The sequence below is a fragment of the Ursus arctos genome, unplaced genomic scaffold, assembly GCF_023065955.2.
Source record: "Ursus arctos isolate Adak ecotype North America unplaced genomic scaffold, UrsArc2.0 scaffold_32, whole genome shotgun sequence".
Classification (NCBI taxonomy): domain Eukaryota; kingdom Metazoa; phylum Chordata; class Mammalia; order Carnivora; family Ursidae; genus Ursus; species Ursus arctos.
Genome location: NW_026623008.1, coordinates 20,249,843 through 20,263,214, shown reverse-complemented (window position 1 = coordinate 20,263,214; position 13,372 = coordinate 20,249,843).

Below are 13,372 nucleotides of genomic sequence, written 5' to 3'. Positions count from 1 at the left end.
TTTTAATCCAGAACTTACTGAAAAAAAAAAAAAAAAAGACAGTTGGCTTCTGGTGGTCAGAGGTTGGAGTACCAGCGTGCTTTGCTCCCCGGTGCAGCCCCCGCATATCACAGGGCCTGGCAAACGGCAGATGCTCCATAAATCGCTGTTGTTACTGACTCACTGAATGAGTAGGTGGGTAGTGCTTCCTTGGGATGGATCCCTGAAGCGGAATTTCTGGGTCACATGGTATGCTGGTGTTATAGCTTCTGAGGGCATGTTTCAGTCATCTTGAAGGGTTGCTGAGCCTCCCATGGACCCAATAAGAAAAAGAAGAAGGACCCTTGCAAGAGCTGAGAGGAGTGGCACAGAGATATGCCAGGGGCCATGGGGCCACGGGCCCAGGAGGAGGGTATGCTAAGCAGAGGAGATGGGACAGAGGGGGTATTTCTGCGTTTCCAGAAACACTGGCAGGTGTGAGTCCGTGGGCCCCTAATCTGAGCAGGCTCAGTACGAGCACACGCTCCCTTCATCCTCCCTACGAGCAAGCAGGACAGATATTATCATTCCCACTTTATAGGTGAGGAAACTGAGGCTCAGAAGAGGCTCGGAAAAGTATTGCCTGAGATCATGCGACAAGAAAGTGGGGGAAGCTAGGATTTTCTTTTTAAGTTTTGATTTAGTCATTTACGTCATCTCTACACCCGACGTGGAGCTCGGAGCCACAGCCCCGAGCCCCAGAGCTGCGTGCTCTGCCGCTGAGCCGGCCGGGCGCCCGGGGAAGCGAGGGCTTCTGAGGAAGTCTGGGGGAGACAATGGAGGTTACTCATCTCTTCCCCAGGGCTTTCAGTGGACCAAGTAATTCTGACAGATTTCTGCTTGGTTCAGTTTGGCCTAGAATTGCAGCGAAAGACAAAGAATAAAAAGATGAGCTTTGAAAAATAGAGCTGGGCTCAAAGCCTGGCGCCACCACTTCTTAGCTGGGTGACCTTGGGCCATTTCCTTAACCTCTCTGAGCCTCGGTCTCCTCCTGGGGCACTGGCGGGAGCAGAGTCTTGGTGGAAATGCTAGTGTGATGGGCACACGGCCTGTGTCAGGCGCTCAACATCCCTTTTCATTATTTCCTGAGGGCCTCCTGTGCTCTGAAATTTCTCAAGGATCTCATATCATTTACTTCTCTTAATTCCCTGCCTTCTAGTTTAGGAAAATGAGATTCTGGTGGGAAACTGTCCTTCTTGCTGTTACACACTATGCAAATGGAGGAACTGGGATTGGAAGCCAGGCCTGGCCTGCAGTAGCCTTGGCCGCGGCCCTTCGCAGTTTCCCAGCCTGGGAGCACCAGCCCTGGTCTCTGGCTTCTCAGCAGTTGAGTGGGGTCTGGAGAGGTGGGGAGGGGGGCTGGGGGGACGGACGGGGGTGGGGGTGGGGAGTGGAGGGGCGGTTGGGCAGGGGGAAGTGGGGAAGGAGGTGTGAGGGGAGGCCTGCCACAAACCAGAACTGGAGTTCCTCATTTCTCTAAGTCTCACAGTTTTTGGCATCAGAGGGTGAATGGCTCCAGGCTTCCTGTGGTCACAATAGTAGGGTGACTCAGGGTGACTGGGGGGGTGTGGGGGCTGGGTCCCTGCCTGCTTTACCAAACACTGGTACCACACGGCCTGTACAGGGGCAGGGTTCTCTCCAGGAGGGAAATGCAGCATCTGTCTGGGGTTGTGACAGCGTCCTGCTGTCCACTTACGCCCACAAGCCTGGCCCCTTGGCCAAGGGGGGGACGGTGGAAAACACGATAGCAGTCAGGAGGCTTTTGGTGCTACAGACTTCTGCCTCTCAGCACAGGCCCCGCTGGCTGCTCTGAGGTGGCCTCTTCCCAAGTCTCAAGGCACCTGTGGGCTTCAAGGCCACCCGCCAGCACAGTCACACACCCGCTCGCAGGCTCAGGCTTGGAAGCTGTCACGCCCCAGGGGTTCAGCAGAGACAAGTGCCCCAAACTCACAGATGAAACCAGAACTGCTCACGGCACTGGGAACCCCAGGGACTTGAAGGCCATCTGTTGTCTTTTCTCTATTTTCTAGATTTTCTAGAACATGGTTTGTAAGGATAATATAAACAGCTCACCGCCAAGGATGCCCTGAGACCACTGTGGAGGCCATCCTGGATGGAGGCTCCCCTCCTGCAGATTTCCACAAGGGTGGGGGGAGTCATTCTGGAAAGAGATGTTCACTGTCTGTGTGTCCTCAATGAGGACAGCTGGCTGTGAAGCTTTGAAGGCCTGTCATGCTCAGGGTGACGAGAAAGTACTTCAAGCCTTGCCTTCTAGACCTTGAAAAGCAGGGGCAGGCAAAGGAAATTTCACAACCTCCAGGGTGGGGAGGAAGATGAGGAAAGGCAGGGCATGAGAGAGGTGAGAGGGATGAGGGGCAGAGAAAAAGGAGGGGGAAGCAGAGGAGAGGAGAAAGGAGAGGACAGAGAAGGGGAGGGGAAAGGAGAAGGGAGGGAACAGGAGGGGACAGAGGATTGAGAAGTTAAGGGAGAAGAGAAGAAGAGGGGAAGAGGGGAAGGAGAGGGGAGCTGAGGAGGGCTGGGTAGGAGCTCCTCGGTCAGGCCTGGGAACTGGCTAGGTTCCAAGTTGGGGGAGAGCCCAGGAAGGAACAGACCAGAAAGTGAAACCATCCACCTCCAGCCTGGAAAAGTGGGTTTGAGCCCAGAGAGCTTTTTGGCCCTGTGCTTCCTAACTGAGACCAGATGGGAGCCAAACCTCCTGCTCATTCAGAGTCACTCCTCTCGGCAAGGGACGGCAGCTCTTGCTCGGCTGGTGAGCAGAGGGAAGGACGTGGGCTCAGTTCTGGGACAGGGGTCAGGCTTTCTGGGTTTGAGGAGAGCAGCCTGGGTCTGCTGTCTCCTTTCGGCAGAAGCTAAATGAAAAGTGGTCTCTTTCTCAAAATATCAAAAATAGAGTTACCATATGACCCAGCAACCCCCCTTCTAGGTATGTATCCCAAAGAATGGAAAGCAGGGACTCAAACAGCTGTTTGCACACCGCTGCTCATGGCAGCGTTATTCGTAATAACCAAGAGGTGGAAGGAAAGCAAGTGTCCGCCCACAGATGAATGGAGAAGCGTGCAACGGAGTATCGTTCAGCCTTACGAGGTCCTGACCCACGCCTTGACGTGCATGAGCCTTGAGGACATTCCGCTCAGTGAAATAAGTCAGTCACAAAAAGACAAGTAAGGTACGATTCCACTCCGATGAGGCACCTAGAGCGGCCGGATTCATAAAGAGAGAAGGGAAGTGGTGGCTGCCGGGAGCTGCAGGGAGAGGAAAATAAGGAGTTGTTGTTTAATGAGGATCGGGTTTCAGTTTTGCAGGATGAACAAGTTGTGGAGATTGTATTTTTGAGGGGGGCCTGACTGGCTTAGTCGGTGGAGGGTGTGACTCTGGAACTCGGGGTTGTGAGCTCGAGCCCCGCATTGGGTGTAGAGATCACGTCAAAATAAAATCTAAAAAAAAAAATTGTATTTTTGATTCATCCTGTTCTTCATGGGTCTCACATATCATGTGAGAAAGAGGGAGTTGCCAAGGACTGTCTTCAGCTTTGACCCACCCCTCCCAAGAAAAAGGCCTAGAAGTAACTAAGAGATGACAATTATAGCATAATTATCACAGATCAAATTATCAACGAAGATAGCCAATTACCATCCCAGGCTTATTTTTGGATTTAAAAGTCACTTCCATAGAGTGTTCTACAATCGTCTTCCAAGATTCCCCTGTGCAGGGGCACCTGGGTGGCTCAGTCGGATAAGCAGCTGACACTTTTTCTTTTTTTTAAGATTTTATGTATTTATTTCAGAGAGAGAGAGCACGTGCGCGAGCAAGCATGAGTGGGGAGAGGGGCAGAGGGAAAGCCAGACACCTGCCAAGCAGGGAATCCGATGCAGGGCCACCACACGAGCCAAAGGCAGACGCCCAACCGACTGAGCCACCCAGGCGCCCCAAGCAGCTGACTCTTGATTTCACTCAGGTCATGATCTCGGGGTCCTGGGATGGAGTTCCCCCACCCAACCCCAGTTGGGCTCTGTGCTTCCTCTTCCTCTGCCCCTCCCCCCGGCTTGTGTTCTCTCTTCTCTCTCTTCAAAATAAATTTAATAATCTTAAAAAAAAAAAAAAAAGACTCTCTTGTGTAAACAACCCTTCCCAGGACAGATTTATATTAACAAAGCTAACAGGATGCTAACATAATGAACAAAAACAAATCCCCGTACTGGACAGGAAAACAAGATGGATGCCCCATACTGGACAGGAAGACAAGATGGATGCTTTCATGAAAGATCTTGTTTTGGGGCGCCTGGGTGGCACAGCAGTTAAGCATCTGCCTTCGGCTCAGGGCGTGATCCCGGCGTTCTGGGATCGAGCCCCACATCAGGCTCCTCTGCTATGAGCCTGCTTCTTCCTCTCCCACTCCCCCTGCTTGTGTTCCCTCTCTCGCTGGCTGTCTCTAGCTCTGTCAAATAAATAAATAAAATCTTAAAAAAAAAAAAAAGTTCTTGTTTTGACCCCTATCGTGTCTGATCCTTAAACTCATTTTTATGATGGAGTATAGTAAGCATTTCTGTTTCTACAGCTTCCAGGCACAAAAGACAGCTACCTTCTCATCTTTCCGAGGCTTGTTTTCATAGTTGTTGTCCATCCTTATGGCCACACATTGGAATTTTATTGGCCGAAGGAGCCCAAGTCTTAGAACTAGAGAAAAGACACAATTATTTAATAATTCCATTATTCAACCATACTGGAATACAGAGCATTTGATGCTTTTCCACAATATTATAGTTTGAGGTATCTTCCTGGAAGGTAGAGTTTCTTTTTCTGTTCTTCTCACCCTGTACGTGTGTGTCTATTGGAAGGGAATGATTTTGGAGAAGAAAAGGGAAATAAGATGCCTCTACTTCATATTCTTGAAAAGGTGAACCTGGAGCATTTTTCTAGATTGTATTGTACTTCTTCCCACCACAGGACCTTCGCATATGACATCCCCTCTGTCTAGAATGCACACCACCCTCTTGCCTGGGTAACCGTGTAAGGAAAAATCCTGTCTTCCCAGGAAATTTCCTCCATCCCAACCAATTCTCTGTGACACCAGCTGGCTATCCTACCATTCAACTCAATTCCCACACTATCTACCCAGAGAGAGCATCAGATCCCACAGGTTAAGGGCTCAGTCCCACAGAACTGCCCCCCTCCTTCACTTCAGATGCCAGTTGCAAGCCCAGGTTATCACCTGTGCTTCTGACCAACTGGCTATAATTTGGAGAATGACCCTCTTCTTAGGTTTGATTAATCTGTTAGGGTGGCTCACAGAACTCAGAGAAACACTTGCCTACACTTACCAGTTTATTAAAGGATGTGATAAAGGAGAGAGATGAACACCCAGATGAAGAGACACATAAGACAAGGTGTGGGAAGGTCCCAAGTACAGGAGCTTCTGTCCCGATGGAGTTGGGGTGCACCACATTCCTGGTGTGGATGTGTTCACCCGCATCCCTGTACTATTGGGATTTTATGGAGGCTTCACGTAGGCCTGATTGGTTAGTATGTCTGTTTCAGCCCCTCTCCTCTCCTTGGAGAAGTGGGGGCCAAAGAGGCTGAAAATTCTAAGCTTCTAATCATGGCTTGGTCTCTCTGGTGACCAGCCCCTCCCTAGGAGCCATCCAGAAACCCACCCAGAGTCCCCTCAATAGAACGAAGATGCTCTTAGTGCTCTTATCACTTGGGAATTTTTTTAAGTAATCTCTAGGCCCAGCTTGGGGCTTGAACTCACAACCCCAAGATCAAGAGTCTCCACTGACTGAGCCAGCCAGGTGCCCCATTAGGAATTTATAAGGGCTTAGGAGCCCTCTGTCAGGAACAGGATGCAGAGACCAAGATACAGATTTTCTAGTAAGCTTTTCATCCTGACTCTCAATTTAAGCATCATGTCCTCAAGAAGACTTCCTGACCCTCCCTGCAGACAGGGTATGGTCCCTTAGTTCACACTGTACAGTACCAGGAACCCCTTCTCCACAGCCCTCCTCACGGTTACAATGTTACCTTTATTTGTGATTTCTCTTCTTAGCATCTCTTCCCCAGAAGGCTATGCCGGGAAGGAAAAAATTTTCCTCTACCCTTCAAGATTTTCTGGGTGGTCTAAGAATTAAATTGACAGGAGACAGATGAACAGAAAATCCAATGTAATTACGTTATCGATGGCAGCTCCGTAAGAATATGAGGCCCAGTCAGGCGATTAAGGTTTATATGCCATCCGGAGCTAAAGAGAAGGGCTTAGTAGTCTGGAACTTCAAAGAGAAGGAAGACAATGCACAGGAAGGTGAGAAAGAGTAAATGTTTGGTAAACAAAAGTTTGGGGGTGGAGGTGCCTACAGAACCAATGGGGCACAGAGAGGAATTTTCACCAGCCGACTTCCCTAAGCTCCTCCCTGGCTAGCACGCCAGGTGCATGTTATGCCGTAGTTATCTTTGGCCGTAGCTCCCTTCCTGGAATAGGTTTTCCAGTGAAATCCTTTTAAAGAGTTGGGGAAGAGGCAAAAAGAAACACTTCTTGAGTTTTCTGTTTCATAAAAATAATCGGCTTAAACGAATCCTCATGCCACAGAGACACATTCTGTTTTGGCAGATTTTGCTCCCCTCTGGCCACATGCTCCACGAGGGCTGGGCATGTCTCTTTTTTGACTATTTCCACAGAGCCTGGCATTCGCTGACCCCATGATGGGAGGATTCTGGAATGAAATCTGCCCTCATTCCCCCAGCCCCCACACCGTCTTCCTGATCCTGGGAGGATGACACTCTCTGGGGCAGAAGAAAGGGTCCCGGGGAGTCTGGAGCCCTGGGTTCTTGGCTTGTGGCACAACAGCTTCTTCCTCGTGATCTTGAACCAAGTAATTGTTGAGTCTAAAGCATGTGGCCTCATCACCATGCTTCTCTTGGCCTGGCTTCCAAAGAGGTGCAAAACTTGCATTTAGTGCAGTAAGTTCAGGAAAGCTGTGGTACCAAACCTGGCTCTGAGTAATACTCGGGCAATGGCAACAGCTGCCACCCACTCTTAGCCTCAATTTCCCCAGGTGTAAGGAAAAGAGACTGAAGAAAGTCAGAGGCCCTTCCCCCTCTCATTAGGATTTCTCCAACTTCCTCAGCCCCAAGACCCTGTCCCACAGCACAGAGATGGACTTGGCACTCTGCCTTGTTGTCCTCTTTCCCCTGCACTGGGTCTGCCCCATCCATCCCCTGCCAGGCAACGCACAAACTTGAATTTGCATATACATGGCGGCCTTGGGAAGGCCCAGGAAGGGGAACTTGGATCGCTGTGGGCAGGCACTGTGCTAGCTGCTTTCTGTGCATTGTTTCATTAAGCCTGCAAATACCCTGAGGTGCAGGTCATCTTCTTCTTTCCATTTTACAGATGGGAAAACTGCCGCCGAGAAAGGTTAGGCAGTGTGCGCCAAGTCCCGCAGTCAGGAAAGGATTGAGCTAGGGTCCTGGGTTCAAACCACCCCTCTATGCTGCTCAGAGCAGAGAAAGTTCCCTTCCTCAGCCTCTTTTGTGCCTCTCCACAGGAAACGGTGCCCTGCCTCCTCATTCTCTTACTTCCCCAAAGGTTTGGGAGTCTTGTGGAAATGTGACTTGAGTTTGGTAACATCTCCTCCCAGCACCAGTGGGAAGCCACTGACACCTTCTGGGGGTCACAGGCAAACGGACACAGCCTTTGGACTCAGACTGTTCCTTCTAGCTGGGAAGGAGCCTACTGACATCTGCTCACCCCATGGGGCAGGATCCAAGGATCCGGAGAGGGAAGGGAGGTGGAAGAGCTCCGCAGCCGTCTCTATTTCTGGCCCACTGTGGGTTTGCTGGGAAATCGTGGTAAACAAGGTCTCCAGTCTCTGCTGTCCGGCTCCCAGGTGGGGGAAAACCCAGGGGGCGAGGGTTACACAAGCAGACCCTTCCGCAGCCTGGGGACCACAGAAGGCTGCCCAGAGGAAGTGATAGGTGATCTGGAGGGTGAGTGAGAGATAAAGGGGGAGGGGAGCAGGGAGGATGCACACTGAGGAACTGAAAGAAGTTTCTAGTAGGAACAGGCCCTGCGAAACCCCAGAAAGGCCTTTAACCCAGAGGTTTTGGGAATGAGCTCCTGATGAACTGAATGAGGTGAACTGCACTTCAGCAAGGTTCTGGCGGAGGCGAGCAAGATGGCGCGGAAGGCAGGGAGGGGCTCCGAGGAGGCCGCTGCAGTGATCGGAGGAGAGGGGCCGGAAGCGCCACCTGGGCTGGGGGGGGGCGGGGCAGACTGGAGGGGCATTTAGGAGGCAGAATGAGGAGCGAGGGATGGAGCCCCTGGGCTCTGGGTGAGGGCACGGCCCCTCCCATCTGGGCCGGGCTGCCTCTGGCTCGGGTGGGGGAGGGGGGAGCTGGGGCCCCTGGGATGAGGAGGAGTGTGCCAGCCTGTGCCAGGCTCACCCCCTTGGACTGCTGGTGGTGGCTGGACTTCCTCTGGTGACCACCCTCTTCAGCGCCAGTAATGAGTCTCCCAGAATAAGGGGGGCCAGAGTTCCGGGGCCAGACCACCGTCTCCACCTGCAGGTGGGGCTTTGCTTCCACAGTCTGTCTGTGCTCGTGCCACGCACAGCCTCCCCTCTGCTTTAGAAAGCAGCTTGAAGCAGTGAATTATTCATTAGCAGAGACAGGAGACCTCTGTCCCAGCAAGTGACTCCAACCACAGGGGCCCACACGGGGTGGGGGGTGGGGGGCCCTAGAGGCCCCAGAGAGAGAGGAGGAGGGAAGTGGGCCTCCCTCCGCCACCCTTCCCTGAAGCCCTTCCTGCTCCGGCTTCTCTGGTAGAAGTCTTCGGAAGCCCCTCTGCAAGGCTTCAGCGTCCATCTTCCAAGCCTGTGTCTCCAGCCCAACCTTGAGCTCCGGGTGCGTGCTCCCCGCCGCGGGGAGTAGCACCTCTGGACACCCAGATGCCCTGACCAGACACCCAGGATTCACCCTGGGCTTTCTCCCTCTCCCTGGACCCTGCCCCTTCTCTCCAGCTGCCACTGACCCCGCTCACGTCACCTCACCCTCCAACAGCCTCGCCGTTGGCCTTCCCATCCTCACCTGTTCCACAGCCCTGTCCGCCTCCAGATGACCTGGCCCCTGACAACTCTCAGCCTCATCTCTTGCTTTATTCTTCCAGAGTCTCCTCTTCAGCCACCTGGAGGTGCTCGTTCTCCCCCAGTCTTGAAGTAACCCCTCATTTCCCCAGGCTTTTCGCACATGCCCGAATACTCTCGTAAAGCCCACTGTCGTGCCTGGATCACCTCTATTGACCCAGCCCAGCCCAGCCCTCCTGCGCCCTTCCAGGGAAGCTTTCCTGATGGCCAGACAGGTTAGGAGCTCCCTGGGCTTGCTCCTGGCCCAGCGCCGGCCTATTCACCCATTCATTGAATTTTTACTGAGAGCCCTCGGTGGGGTAGGTTTTCACCATTTTGAATAGGTCCAGAAACAAAACAGACAAACAACCCCTGCCCCCTAGTGGAGTTCACATTCACATGGGGTGGGGGGAGAGACAGACCACAGACAGTGCAGAGAAAGTCGGTAAGGTGACCTCGTGTGGGACAAGGGGGAGAGCCATGGGAAGCGGAGCAAGGGGAGGGGGTAGGAGAGAGGGAGGTGTGCGGGCTGCACTTTTTGCTGGAGATGATGGCCTTTGGGTGAAGACTTTGTCAATGCCCTCCGGCCAAATCCTGCCAGGAACACGGGCAGTTATGACTCAGTAGCGAGGAACTGCGCGTTCCATAGGGAAACCGGGTGACCCGTGAGAGAGTGTTAAGAAGGCCTTGTAGGATCTAAGCTTGGGGGAGGGGATTCGGGAGGGCTGATGGAAGCAGGGCTGGACTCTAGACTGGATGCTTTCAGGAAGCCAGGCCAATTCCACGCTGGGGATCCTAATAAACTCTATCGGAAGGAAGGGGAGACCGGGCCAAGGCCACAGCTGTCTTTAGTAGGAAGCAACAGTCTCTCCTCCTAGCCGGCGTGGGGGATTGCCCCAAGACCGGGCGGCTTAGAGCGGCACGAAGGGAGCCTTTCACAGCGCGGGAGACCGGAGGCCGGAAGGCCCATATCAAGGTCTCAGCAGGCTTGGTTCCTTCTAGAGGCTCTGCGGGAGAACCTGTTCCCCACCTCTCTCCTGGCTTCTGGGGGCTGCTGGCAATCCTTGGTGTTCCTTGGCTTGTAGACACGTCATTCGAACCTCTGCCTGCACCCTCGCGTGCCTCCCCCTCTGTGTGTCTGTCTCCTCCTTTCTGTCTCTTAGAAAGACATTCGTCATTGAATTTAGAGCCCATTCTAATCCAGGATGATCTCATTTCAAGATCCTTTACCCTATCCTTTAATTACACAGCAAAGACGCTTTTTCCAGAGAAGGCCACATTCTGAGATTCTGGGTGGACATACGTTTGGAACCACAAGTCAACCACAAGTGATAAAGATGGTTGGTCCTTTTGCGGTGTGGGCAGCGTTCGTGTTTTGTGTGTGTGCAGATGATTACAGAGTGGCCCTGTCTGTGTTCATCGCCGACACAGCGCGGCTTTGTCTGAGGTTGACGTGCCGTGGAATTGTTTGACAGAACACCGAGGCCCGGCTGGGAGTGCCAGGCCAGCTCCTAGAAGTCAGGGCCTGCTTGCCTCTTTCACAGCTTGAAGGCAGTGAGGGAGGGGGCCATGCTGACATCTGGGGCGGAGTCCTAGCACAGGGGCAGGTTTGGGGGACCGGCCAGCCCCGCTCCCCCCGGGGGGGCTGCAGCCGAGCCAGCAAGGCGGGGAGAGGTAGGAAAACAGAGAGGTAGGGCCAGACTTGCAGTGGAAAGATCAGTTCTTCCTCTGGAGATCGTGAGGGGCCTCCAGAGTATTCTGGGCGGAGCAGTGATTGTGACATGACTGACCAGGGTATAAGCAGGTGAGGTTTTGATGGAGCGTTGGGACAAAAGCCTGCCAGGAGTGGAAGCAAGAGTGAGTGGAGGAGAGGAAGCTGAGACAGCAAGATAAGACCATTCTTTCCAGGAGTTGGACAGCAAAGCGGAGCAGAGAAATGGAAGGAAGCTGAGGTAGCGGGTGAGGAAATGGAATTAAGAGAAGGTCCAGAGCAGCCTGAGCTTGAATGCTGCCAGGAATGGTCCCAGGAGAGGGTGGGCTTGACCGTCAGCAGGAGGGCCTAGCTGCAGGGAGGGCAAGCAGGCTCCGCGGCCGGCGGCGGCCTGGCTGGGGCAGGAAGGCCGTGGCAATGGCGGGTGGGCCCGAGGCAGGCAGGCCGGAGACCTGGTCAGCAGAGGTTCTCTCCCAAAACCTCCTTCCACATCTTGCTTGCAGGTTATTAGTAACCTTGGCCCCCAGGCTAAGGTGCAACAGTGTGTGTGTGCGTCGGTCCCCCACCCCCGGCCCAGGTGTGGAGACAGCCCAGCCCGCAAAGGGCACAGAGATGGAGACAGAAGGGGTAAAGAGGCCTCAAGCTACCTCCATGTTGACCCCAAACTGTCTGACTAAGTTCCTTCCAGCTTACCTCTTAACTCAGGCAAAAGACCCTGCAGGCAAAGCATTCCCCGAGGGAACCGAAACAACCCCGTCAAGCAATAAGGACAGCAAGACCCCGTATGACTGACCCCAAGACAATGATGGGTCTGACCGACCTTCGCTGTCCACCTGCTCGGACCCACCGGCCTCTGTCCCACCTTCTCCTAATATAAACCTGGAGGCCTTCTCAGCTCTTTGGAGACAGTCTTTGGGACACTAGTCTCCTGTCCTCCCAGTGTCGGCCTCACTGAAATAAATCCCTTTCTTGTCCCACCACAGCTCGTCTCTACCTTTGGATTTTGTCAGCGGCGAGTGGCTGAACCTGGTCTGTTTGGGACCCTGGAACCACGTGCTCTTGGGCCCCCATGTCCCGGCTACAGTAGGAAATGGAGAGGGAGAAAAATTAGAAAGGGCCCACGTTCCAGTCTCTCACAGAGCCCCGGCACAGGCAGGGCGGCAACCCCTGTCCGGGCTTCCTTGTGCCCTTTGTAGTCCAAACCATCAGGCCCAGGTCTGAGTCCCTGCGCTGTCGCTTGCCACCGTGTGACCTTGGTCTGTTACTCTCCCAGAGCGAGTTCCCCAGCTGTGAAATGGGGCTCTCCCAACCTCCTCTCAGAGCTGTTGGAAGAAGGAAGGGGAAGAACAGACACAAAGTGCCGGCAGAGTGCAGGACAGTGAGCCAGACCGGTTTCCTTCCTCTTCCCCTCCGCTCTGGCCCCGCAGCCCCGGAAGGTCACACGGCCTCCCCGGCGGCTTTAAGAATGCGAGCGGGGCCCCGCCTGCTGGCCGACTCCGGAACTGCACCTCGGCCCAGGCTCAGAGAAAGTTGCCACCGAATTCTATTTCCCCAGCGGAACAGGCAATGGTTTTATTCCACGGAGACAGATGCCGTCCAAACTCAGTAGGTGAGCACTCCAGAGCCTTCCCGCCACCCCCATCACATGCTGGGGACTTTAATCCACCCGCCCCCTTTGCTCCTGCGGCTGTCCCTGCCCCTGCATCCTGCGTGCCCTCCCCTCTGCCACTTGAAAACATCAAAGGTCGCCCCTCTGAAGCTTTCCAGGACCCTCTCCCCTGAGCCCCACCTCCCTTCCGAAGACAGAATTACTGGAAACGTCCTCTTCCGTGTTCTCCCAACATTTAGACTTAATTCTAGGCTTGCTAAACTGCGAGAGAGGGAGCACTAGAACGCCTGTCTCCCTGGCTTTAGGGAGACCTGTGGTCAGGGACGGCCTTGTTCATCTGCAGCCAGAGGCATTTTCTACCATCTGATTCCTGAAATCCCCCCAAGGAAGTCTCCCTGACTCCGGGTGGGGGTGGGGCGAGGTGCACGCGCTCTGGTTATTAGTAACCAGATTTCTACATGAGCATGTCTCTACTAAGCCAACCTTCCATCCTTCCTTCCTTCCTGGACTCCTTTCCTCCTTCCCTCTTCCTTCCTTCTTTTCTTTTTTTAAAGTAGGAGGAAAAAACACCTTCTGTGGTCTCCTGGCAACTCAAAACTTTCCAATTCCCCAGCAAAGCTTACAGGGTGGAATCTGGCCTCTGCCCTTCTGAGTCCCTCCTCCCGCTACGGGCCATCCCCAAGTCCCTCACGTCTCATGCTGGTTCCTCTGCCCCGGGAAGCTTGATCCACACTCCTCCATATGACAATTCCCTACTTTTCTTCTGTGCTCCGCTCAAATGTCATCTCCCTAGAGGCTTCCCTGACCTCCTTGCCCATCTCTGCTGTCCTCGCCCTGTCCATCCCTCTTCTCCAGCGCTCAGCAGGTGGCAGCATCGCTAGTGTGCATGTTTCCCTGCAG